The following is a 12,359-nucleotide window of genomic DNA, read 5'->3' on the forward strand; positions in this document are numbered from 1 at the left end:
ACTCCTATAAGGCAGTCCAGACAGGAGTTTGTAATCAAAGTAAAATGGTACTCAGCCTCTTTTAAGCTGTTGCTGTGCTGATGATTGAGCCAATATGGAGGAGCAAACACTTGGAGTCTTTTACAAAGAATGGGCTGGTCTTCTCCTCTTGTGTAGAAAACTTCTCTACTAGATACCCTTATGGGATTGAATTACTTCTACACTACATTTCCTCCAGCAAGCATAGGGCTTGTTGAAAGGCTGATAACCCGACAGCATCATTTTGCAGAGAGTAGCCACTATACTTTATTATTGTTATTATTTTTTATTATCAATATTCAATTAAAGTAGTACATGTATGACTTTCTACCAAGATTTCATTGTAACAGTTTAATTTGAGAGGTTTTATTTTTTGTTTTTTTTCAATTTCAGTAGTTGAAAATGAAACAACTCCCAGGTGTTAAGAAATGAAAACCATTATTTTCTTCCCATGAGTCGTGGTTGACAATAATGTCATTTAGGTTGTAGAGTGATTTTAACACCCATAAATTGCCCGGCTTATTTTGTGAGCTGAATGTTAAGACTTTTAGGATCCTGTCTTATGCATTGGAGAGTTTACTAACATAATTATTATGTGTACAAAACAATACATTTTCTAACTTCAAAAAGTAGAGTATTTTATTTACTTGATCTATGCCCAAACAGATGTTGTTTTTTAAATACTGCATTAAAAAAACCTGTAAAAGATGTTTCCTGAAAAGTTTGGTAATTCATGCTGGATATACCAGATACAATAGCAGAGATTTTTTTTTTTTTAACTCTTTACTGGAATATATTTGCTTTACACTCTTGTACCTGTCTCTGAGGTACACCAAAGTGAATCAGCTGCATCTACACACATATCCCCATATCCCCTCCCTCCTGTGACTCCCCCCCACCCTCCCCGTCCTGGCCCTCCAAGGCATCTCCCATGAAGTTAGCAAAGATTTTTATTTAGAAATTCTCTAGGAAAGTAAGTTGATATAAATTATGTGAAATAAAAGTTAAACTACTCTTTTTATGTTTTACAGTTCTGAAGATGATGTGGAATAATAATTGTTGTGCACCAAATGTGCATAATTCCCAGGACAACCAATAGATATTATATTTGTGAGGTTTTCATTGTGTTTTGAGAAATTCTCATAGTGGAATTAGGAGAACTTTCACTCATCCACCAGTGCTTGATAATTTCTAGGTACTACTTATCCTTTCCTTTCTTAATCCCGCTATGAAGAGTATACATGTGCACAGATAGAGTGTAAATGTATTTTCCCATGGGAGAAGCCAAAAATGGCAATAGGAGAACTGAACTCTTATTTTTCAAAGGATGGAGAGTATGAAATGCATGTTCTTCTTACCTTTTTTTTCAGAGATCAGTTTTGTTTTGAGTGAAAAGTGGTATAATGTCAGTTTTTCAGCTTAATAATTAGTAATGCTGGGGTATCTTGATAACCTTAGAGCAGAATCTGAGTTAGATCAGTTCAAGCTAAAACGAGTGTGCATTTGAGAGGCTTTGTGTGAAAATGCTACCATAAAGACTTTTTCCCTTTAAGTAGTTTTATTGAGGACAATTGACATACATTAAAATTCACATACTTAAAATGTAAAATTTGATAAGTTTTGACACCTGTACATCTGTAGAACAATCACCACATTCAAGACAATGAATATATCCACCACCCCCACAGTCTCCTTGTGTCCTTTGGTGATCCGTCCTCATCCTAGGGAATCACAGATCTGCTTTCTGTTACTGTAAGTTATTTTTTATAAAAATGCCATCATACATTACAAACTTATTTTTGCATAATTCTTTCTTTTAATATAATTATTTTGAGCTTCATTCACACAGTTCATTCCTTTTTATTGATGATTAACATTTGATTATAAGGGTTTACTATAATTTATCAATGAACCTAGTTGCTTGGACATTTGGATTGTTTTCAGTTTTTATTATAGATAAAGTTGCCATGAATGTTCGTATATAAGTTTTTATATGGTTGCATGTTTTAATTTTTCTTGGGTAAATAACTGTAGAATGATTGGGTCATATGGTTAGTGAATGTTTACTTTTTAAGAAATTGTCAGACTATTTTCCAAGGTGGTTATACCATTTTACACACCCACAAACAGCTCATCAGACTGTATTAGAGTCCTTTGCTCCACATCCTTGGCATCACTTGATGTGGTCAGTGTTTAATTATAGCCATTCTAGTAAGTGTGTAGAGGTAGCTCACTGGGTTTTAAAATACATTTTGCTGATTACTAATGATGTTGTAACATTTTCTAATGTACTGCTTCTAGGTATCTTTTTTGATGAAAATTTTGTTTAAACTTTTTGTCTATTTTTATTGTTTATTTTGCTATTATTGAGTTTTGAAAGTTCTTTTTATCTGGATAAAAGTCCCTTATCAGATATGTGATTTGAAAAACCTTAAATCGCTGAGTTAAAATTTGTTCCTTCTGAATTTTTCTTTTTTTTTTTTGGCAATATTTTTTAATTGTAGAACTGTATATATAACATAAAATATACTGTTTAAACATTAAGTGATTAGTTCAATGGCATTAAGTACATTCACATTATCTTCTTTTTTAATACCATAGTCCGAAGTCTTTCAGCCCATCAGTGTGTGAGCTCTTAGAGGGCAGGAACTGAGTCTTATTCTCAATTGTATTTCTAGAGTCTATACTATGCTTGGCACATAGTGGGTCCCCAATAAATATTTGTTGAATGGACAAAATGTTTGTTTTCAAGTTTGTAGTTATTTCAGTATTTGTTAGGATTTAACTTTAACAAAGACCAGAAAACAGTGGCTTATGAAGGACGGAAAATATTTCTTACAATAATAGTCCAAGTGTAAACAGCCCAGGCTTGCTCGAAGACTCTGTCATTTTGGGGTCCAGGTTCCTGCTAGCTTGTTTTTCTGCCATCTTCCACATGATCTTTCTTCTTGTAGTTTTAGAGGCGTACTGCCAACTGATCTGTATTCTGGCCAGCAGGAAGGGGAGATGCTATGAGGACGGCATACTCCTTCCCATTATAAGTGCGTGACTTTAAAGTTGCACACATTACTTTTGCCTACATCCCATTAGCCAGATCCTAGTCATGTAGCCACACCTCACTGCGAGAGAGGCTGAGAAATATAGTCTTTGGCTATGTGGCCATAAGCCCACTCATACTTCTCTTGCTGTTTGAAAGGGGAAGGTAGATATTGGGGTGAGTGAGGCAATCAGCTGTCTCTGACAGTTCATTCATATTTCGTGTTACATTACAGTTAATAGTTTAATTGGAGTCGAGGATGTTTACTGCTGTTATGAAATATGCTCACTCAAAGCCGATAGGTTGAGAGTTACGACACAACAAAATGTTCGCAGTAGACATTATTGAATTTGGTGTTTCTTCAGCACTTAAAACACAAGTCTTGAGGAACATGTACGTGAAAGTTGACATTCAAATTGTAAAGCTGAGACAGAAGACAGAAGCACATCTTGTTAAAACTATTCTATTATGTTCTTCAGGAAATGGATTGACAAAGTTTTGGAGCATTTGTGGGAATGTGACAGACTGGGGTCAAGGAAAGATAATCTTGTGGCTTCTCACTGACTGCTGGATGAAATTCAAGCACATTAATATGGTTTACAAGGACCACCTTCTTGTTTCATAGATGTTCTGGTCACACTGAATAAGGGACAGTTCCTTGACTGTTTCTTATTATCTTGTATCTCCATGTCTTCTAGCAACCCTGCTTGCCATTTGGATGTATTACCTTTTTAAAATAGAAATTTGGGGGGGTGAAGAAAAGAAAGGGCCCATAAATTGGAGGAATGAACCTACTTAAATCCACCTGTCTGTCTGTCTCTGCCCTTCATCGAGTGCTCTGGTCCTGCTGGAGGTGCTTCTCATCGGTCATCCCTCTTCATCCTCACAGCACCCCATGTGGGATATATCATTGTCCATGTTTTACAAAGGACGAATCGAGGCAGAAGTTAAATGACTTAAGGTTGCAACATTCAGAAACTTGGCAGGACCAGGAAGTTGTCTGACTTCTGAGCTGGGTTTTTTCCTGTCACATCTTGTTCTTTTCTTTGAGGGGAGAGTCTGCTCTTGGGTTTAAGGTGATGATTAGTAACTGCAGTAACATCAAGAGGCGATAGAATCTCTGTGAGCTTCAAAGTAAGGTCTGAGTTACACCTGCTGGATGTGTGCCACGTGAGAGCTTTTACTTTGATTACCTGTGAGGTGAAGTACCTCACTGACTAATTTAGTTATGTTGAGGAAAACTGGGAAGGGGGGAGGAAGCAAATTTGGAGTACAGTTTTAACTAGTTGGAAAGAATATCATCCTTGACTCTCGAAAGCGTGTGTTCTTTATAATCTCTTTTTTAGCACTGCCATTTTAGGTGGAGGTTTGCGGTAGCAAATGAATGCTTCAGTGCTAAAAATGTGCATTTCCCTCATCCTGAGGATCTCCCATTAATCCACTAGATGGAGCACATGGTTTGATTATATTTCATGGTGAGCAGTTGGAAGAAAGATGTGGTCTTGACTGGAGCCATGTTGCAGACCCCCTGAAGCTGGCTAGGCATTTTGATCTGTGGTTTTATTTTTTCCTCTATAAATATAAAATTTTCTTTTGCTTGCTTAGTACTTCTGTGTGTAAGGAATGTATGAGGTTCTTTGGGGGCCTGATAGGGAAGCATCATGACAGAGAAGAAAGAGTCTGAATCTGGAAGTCTGGGGATGAGGGACTAGATGTCCTAGTTCAGACACTCAGTACTCTGTGACTTTGGTCATGTCTTCTTTAAACATTTTTGAACCTCGGTGTCCTCACTGGTAACATTATTTTACTAGGCAATATATAAGATACACCGTACACGTAAGACGTATCGGGCCTTCCGTGCAATCCCTTTAGATTACCTTTGTGACCAAAGACACACTCACTCCCATTTTGCCTGGCTGAAATCTCACTCACAGCCAATGCCTGTAAAGTGGAGAACCCATCAAACTGTAGGACCCGAAGGGACCTTTGATGTTGTTTGGTTCAGTTGCTGTTGCAGTGCTTCATCACTCACTGGCATTCCTGCTCCTGCTTGTTAGATAATTTTTGCATACTGGTCCTGGCCGTCCCTTCTAGAGCAGCCCAGATCTTGTAATCTAATCTGTCTTCCCTATTCAGATTTTCTGTTTTAGAGCCAAAATGGAACATTTGTCTTTGTCTTCTTTACTACCTGGCCTGTCTGAATTAAGTGATGTATACGAAATAAAAAATATCATCAAAATGTTTCTCAGTCTTTAGTTCTCACCTGATGGATAGGAAAGTGGCCATTATATTTAAATTTGTTATCTGTGCCCAGATATGCTAAACATCATGTCCTAAATTTTTCAGCTTTTATAGCAGGAAACTATTCTTTAATAGTTGTTGGTTGACACATATGTTCTTAAAAGCCAGGGATATCTTAGACTACTTGAATCTGCTATTAATGTGTAATGCAGTGAAATCAAAACTTTCATTTTTAGGCAGCTTTGAACTTTCTATGGGAATTCATAATTTCTGTTAATTTTAAATTAAGTAGACATCTGCTGAATAAAGACTTTCATTTAGGTTGATGTTCTTATTGGTTGCCAAGTACAAAAAAGTTTGTGATATGTTGAAACAGACTCTTCAGAATTTCTTTAAGATTATACAGGCTTGGTATCCTCAATGAAAAAGCAGTAAAACATCAATTTATAACATATAAATTAATAAATTTATAGTACCTCTTCTTTTGGTCGTTGAAAAGGACCTGGCCTCTGTCTTTTATTTCCCAAATAGAGGGGTTTCAGGAGTTCATATATTTGAATGGATATTGGAATCAGTTTTAACATTAGTATATAGTCTCCATTGTATCTTCATTGGCACTGAGGTAATGGATTAAGTGTATATGGCATATTCCTCTCCACTGAGTGAGAACTAAAAACTGAGAAACTTCCTTGGACTGAGGCCAATAAATGTACCTTGATCTCTTGGTGACCTCTAGCTAGTGACCTACATTGGTGACTCTGATGGGTTAAAAGAAGGAAATGCATCATTAGTTTTTCCTAGGAAATACTGAATCATCAAGATATTTCTTTGGTCACATAATAGATGTAATGAAGCTATTGGTCATTATGAAATTAAGAAGCATGTCTTCCCAGAAGTGGCCTTGAATTTGTTCATTTGTGGAAGTTGGAGGACTGTGATCTCTCCCTCCCATCAGTGGTGTGTCCTAAGCAGGTAGCTGTGACATCAGCCCTTGAATTCCCTGTGGTTCTCCTCAGGAACAGTACGAATAATTCCTCACCTTCCGTGGATATGAGGGATTTGTGTTCTGAGTAGAACATGAGGCTGGCCTTTTGAATGGAGACTTTACACTGGCTGTGCATGAACCACTTTCTGCTTTAGAAGTTTTGGGGGGGGGGGACTGGAATAATAAAAAATATGCCTACCTGCTTACTGAGCATCTTCCACGCTCTTCAGCTCTAGAGTCTATTCCTCCCCTTTCCGTTGATGAAAAGTTTCTAACCCCAGTCTTATGTTTCCCCAACAGAGGACCAGATCTATTTTAAGGAACTAATATAACTAAATAAAGCACTGGAAGTTCATATTTTCTTTCAGCATCTTACATGTATGGATACATTATAATTTTAAATACCTCTTGTGTAACCATCATTATTGTTAACTGGATCTGTGACATGCTGGAAAGAGCAGGGACTTAGGAGCCAGGGAACCTTGGTTCATATCCCACATACCAACTATGTGACTTTAGTCAACTCAGTTTACTCCTCTGAGCCTTGGTCTTGTCATCTGTAATGGGAGAGAAATACAGGTGACCCATGTCTCATGGCCTTATTAGTTTCTGGGTAGCATTTCTCTTAAGCACAATGTTACAAATTGGGATTCTTTTGCAGAATGTAATTTTATACTATAGATTATTTTTAAAAGTCACAATAATAGATATTAGCTTTTAAAAACATTAATTGTGTAAAACAAGATATTTATTATAAAGTCTGTGTTATTATATTCCTTTTTGAGATATTTTGCATGGGCTTTTGGGGAAAAGTCTTCTTAAAATATAAATGCCCTTAACTTTGGGCTAAAGAATAGTTCTTTTCTCTATAGTATCATGCTTACTATAGGAATCAACGAGAGTTCAAAATCTGAGTCACTAATTTTAAGAAAAAGTATTTGCCTGTCTGAATGCCTAGTCTAGTGCTGGAGGGAGTGCTTTCATCTTTAGAGATCCCTTACTTTTACATTGTAATGATGTCTAAGTTCAAGTTCAACCTTGTTTTCAAGATCAAGAACAATTTCAGTGATGTATGTAATGTATTTAGTTGTACTGTATGCCTGTGGTCAGTCAGTCTTCGCTGTTTTGTAAGAAGACATCATCAGTCTGTCTTCCTTGGCAATGGCACTACTATCACTGTTGAGGCATTCCTTTGAAAAAAAAAAAAAAGCCTGTCCTTTCACAAGAAAGAATTTTCTCAGCTTCGAAACAGTATCTCCCTATTTAATGACATTGGCTAGATCTGAATGCTGGTACTATCCTATTTGTTCAGTTTTGAGGCAGTCAAATCATCTTTCACTCAAGCTGGGCATTTCTTTAGTGCTGCACACCGAATCTATTCTTAAGCATTTGAAGGAAAGATATTTTGTTTGCTGAAATGGTTTGGTTCTTAGGCATCCTATATTTATCACATGCAATTATATGTATGTCCAGACACAAATGTTTTGTTTTATCTATTAGTGCATTGTGGTTTCTTATCATGATTTATTTCCTTTGCCTACATCACTAGATTTTCTTCAAATCTTTTTCCTAGTCTTCTGTTTCAGAGCTTCATTGAGATATAACTTACATACGATAAAATTCATTCTAAATTTTAGAGGTACAATTCAAAGAGATTTAGGAAATTTGCAGACTTGTGCAGCCATCACCATGATCAAATTTTAGAACACTTCTGACACCCCAAAAGGAATCTCATGCCAATTTGCAGTCATTCTCAGTTCGCATCCCCAGCTCTAGGCAGCCACTAATCTGCTTTCTGTCTCTAAAGATTTGCCTTTTCTGAACATTTCGTATAAACGGAATCATTCAATACGTGGCCTTTGTGTCTCGCTCCTTTTACTTAGCTTAATGTTCTTGAGGTTCATCCTTTGTCTAGTATGTTGGACCCGCCCAATACTTCATTCCTTTCTGTTGTCAAATAGTATTCCGTTCTGTTATCTGGATAAAACACATTTTGTTTATCCACTCACCAGTTGTTTGCACGCTTTTCGTTATCATGAATGACGTTGCTGTGAACGTTAGTATACAAGTCTCTGTGTGAACATGTGCTTTCATTTTTCTTGGGCGTACTTAGGAGTGGAATTGCTAGGTTATGTGGTAACTCTTTAACATTTTGGGGCAATGTGTTTCTCAGAGTGGCTCTGTTAGCAATATACGAGGGTTCCAGTTAGTGTGGCCAGTTAGTACAGGCAGTCTTTTAAAATCTGAGCCATCCTAATAGGTATGTAATGGGATGTTACTGCAGTTTTAATTCGCATTTCCTTAATGATGTTGAGCATCTTTTTATGTGCTTACTGGCCATTCTCATTCTTTGGTGATCCTAGTTTTAAAAAGCTACTTAGAGCCTAGTACAGTCGGACCTCTGTATCCATGGTTGCAGAATGTGCGGATACTGAGGGCCGGCTGTACTGTGCCACTTTATATAAGGGACTTGAGCATCTTTGGATTTTGGTATCTGCTGGGGTCCTGGAACCAATCCTCCGCACATCACAGGGGTTGACCAAATAGCGTAACAGTCAGGGTACAGCCAGGAAACAGAAATCACACCAGTTATTTTAATAGAATTAAATATAAAGAGTTGCTATTAGGTGTAAAATGAAGTAGGTAATTGAAAAGGTAAAAAAGAGAACATTAACATATCGTGGAGCTAGTGGCTGCAGGAAGCAGTCATGAGCCCTGGAGCTGGGAGGACCAAGGGTTGAGACTGTGTTATTAAATCTTAGAAGCTTAGAGGAGGGGCTCCCCAGAGCTGAAACCAGGGCGCTGAGAAGTGGGTGCTGGGCAGCTGGTGATGGTGTTTCTGAGGGGGAGCGTAATGAGGCTGGAGAAATGGCAAACCCATATCAAGCTACTACACAGGAAGGAACTGCTGCCGCCAGGGTGAAGCTGTGTGGCTGGGGGGCTCTGGGAACTGAAGCCAGCAGGAAGCTGGCACCGAGACGCAAGCTCCTTCTCCCTCTCAGGCTTTGCAGTCTCCCTCTGGTGCCCACTGCTGGTGAGCCTAACAGGGACCCAACTAGTAAAGCAATGCAGTTTTCAGAGGACCTAGCATCCCAGAGCTGAGTACAGAAGGGTGGAGCTGGAGCTGGGAGACAATAGCTTCATAGCTGGCAAAGCCCACCCCATTGACTACACAGTGTACAGACCCACCCTCTACACATATTTGAACTTCCACCCATGTTTCAGCCTAACAGAAGACAGGTATCCTTCACGCACATGAAGATGTTCTCACTGGCTTCTCAAAGAAAGAGTCACAAAGTCTCATTGTATTCCTCTTTGGGAAGGAATAACAGCATCCATCTATGGGCTTTGTTAATTAATCCTTAAATTCAGTAGCAGTCTTGTGTGAACATGTGCTACCCAAACTCTAAATTGTAAAGTTTCAAGGACAGTGTTTGCATGAAATAATACAAGAGGATGGAGGAGAAGAGATGAAATTGGTACACACACACCCCCCCTCCCCCACTCCCCCAAGCGGGAAGGAAATATGCATAGGTGTTGCAGTGTTCATTTCTCTAACTGGCCATTTGGCAATCATTGATAATTTTATCTTTATTGTCCTCTTACTCATTTCATACGTCCTTTGCCTCCAGCCAGAACCTCAACTGATTAGACTTCTTTACCTGAACATCTGAATTCTCTAGTCTTGCCTTTCTTTGGATTGCTGTGGTTTTTTATGAATGTGTACTATTGGAGATAGAAATACTAAGAGATGTCGTGGAAAATCCACCCTGGATTCCAACCATGGTCCTTCCTGGCCCTTTGGAAGGCGGCAACCCAGTTTCATTTTACCCCAGCTGGTGGGGGAATCCTGCTTATTTGCCTTCTGGTTCAGCAGCTTGCGGAGCCCCAAAATGGCCAGGTGGCCGTCTCACCTTTTGATTCATTGTGCGTTGTTGTCTCCCTTAAATGGAAGCATTCTTCCTATTAAAACCAGGCTCTCTGTACCAGCAGGGATGGAGTGTGTTATTAGGGTAACAGTGAGAGTGGCCACTCCTACCTCTACCCCTTGATTCCTGGACCAGTGTCATCGTCGTCGTCGTCTTTTTTTTTTTTAAACTAGTTAATTTATTTATGGCTGCATTGGGTCTTTGTTGCTGCATGTGGGCTTTCTCTAGTTGGAGGAGCAGGGGCTACTCTTCGTTGCGGTACACAGGCTTCTCATTATGGTGTCTTCTCTTGTTGCAGAGCATGGGCTCTAGGCTCAAGGGCTGCAATAGTTGTGGCCCGAGGGCTCTAGAGTGCAGGCGCAGTAGTTGTGGCGCACAGGCTTAGTTGCTCCATGGCATGTGGGATCTTCCCAGACCAGGGATCGAACCCGTGCCTCCTGTGTTGGCAGGCGGATTGTTTACCACTGCACATCCAGGGAAGTCCCTGGACCAGTGTCTTCTGACTTAGGGAGAGACAGCTGCTTCAACATCTTTTCGGAATGTTGTCTTACAGCTATTGTCTTCAGTAGGCCTTTCCATTCTGCTCTTGGGCCAGCTGTTTATAGGGAATGGGATATGTGGTGAGACTGGTGAACTCCAAATGCTGAGAGACACTACTTCATAAGTGGTACATGTGGTGGTTTCAAACTGCAGGTCATGAGCCATAGTGGTCCTAAAGACAGTTTAGTGGGCCATGACCAGTTCTCTCCCTCCCGCCCTCCCTCCCTCCCTTCCAGTGAACTAGAATGGACTAGAAAGGCTGGGATAGAAAATAATATAGTGTAATATATGCTGTAAGGTACATGTTTGGGGGGAAATATTCTTATACACACTTATATATCATGATTTAAAATTCATTTCTTAATACAATTCATGGTGACAATATTTTGAAAGCTACCAGTCTAAGGAGATATTTGAACTTGTGGGTTTCTCACGTCCAACCCCCCGTGATTTATCAGTCCCAGTCCACATGATGTTAATGTTGGTTGCAGTCCTTCAGTGGTCCTACGCAGCAGGATGGGTTTCTGTGGAAATCTTGTGTACTTGTAACAAGGTCAGAGGATGGCAGTCATGAGTGAGATCACCTAAACTCAACTTTGAGAGTTGTTTAGAAGATGAAGTGAGACCATGTGACTGAATTCTGTGCTCAGCATCTGTCACGTAGTAGGAATTAGGTCCATGTAACACACACGGTTAAAGTTGTGCCCAGCCCTATTTATATAAAGTTTTTCTTTAAGTTTTACCATAAAATTTACATTTAAAATGTAGATCTCCTGTGATGTTTAAGTTACTAGAGTAACCTAAATAGAGCCAATTCTGTGATTTGAATAAAATTTCAGATCTTTCCACCCCTCCTCTGACTTTTTCTCCAAATGGTATTTTTTTTTTTTTTTTTTTTTGATTTGAGATCCCTGTGGTTAAAGCGGAGGTGAAAATTTTGTGGGAGAAGATCCGCAAAATAAATTTCTTAGAATGAGTTGGGATAGATGGCTCAGCCCTCAGGCCCAGACCTTGCCTAACAGAATGAATGAGCCAAAGTTATTGACTTGACAAAAGGTTTCCCTGAAGCGCTCTGTGAATTTAATAAAGCAGGATTGCTTTAACTGGCCGTTGTTGAAAAATTCATCTTAGCATTCTCTTCTGTACTCTTTTTCGCATATACAGCGCCAGGAATGCTTTTGGGAATTCGCTGTGTTGGAGATAGTGATAACGCTTTGGAGAGATAGAGATAACCGTGGTGAGGATAGAGTGCTTTCAGGAGAAACTCAGATTTTTTCTTTTTTAGTAAGTTACAGGTGTACAGTATAGTGATTCACAATTTTTAAAGTTTAAACAAATAACTCCATTTATAGTTATTATACAATATTTGCTATATTCCTCTTATTGTACCATATATCCTTGTAGCTTATTTTATACCTAATAGTTTGTACCTCCTAATTCCCTACCCCTGTATTGCCCCTCCTCCTTCCCTCTCTCCACTGGTAACCACTAGTTTGTTCTCTATATCTGTGAGTCTGCTTCTTTTTTTGTAATACTCACTAGTTTTTTGTATTTTTTACATTGCACATACAAGTGATATCATATAGTATCTGTCTTTCTCTGTCTGACT

At 38.9% G+C, this 12,359-nt stretch overlaps 1 protein-coding gene across 13 annotated transcripts in view; it reads left to right on the forward strand.

Moving 5' to 3' along the window:
- The window catches only part of DOCK9 (dedicator of cytokinesis 9), a 279,214-nt gene that overhangs the window by 42,565 nt on the left and 224,290 nt on the right, over positions 1–12,359 (forward strand). The window lies entirely within an intron of this gene.

The sequence above is a fragment of the Hippopotamus amphibius genome, chromosome 14, assembly GCF_030028045.1.
Source record: "Hippopotamus amphibius kiboko isolate mHipAmp2 chromosome 14, mHipAmp2.hap2, whole genome shotgun sequence".
NCBI lineage: Eukaryota > Metazoa > Chordata > Mammalia > Artiodactyla > Hippopotamidae > Hippopotamus > Hippopotamus amphibius.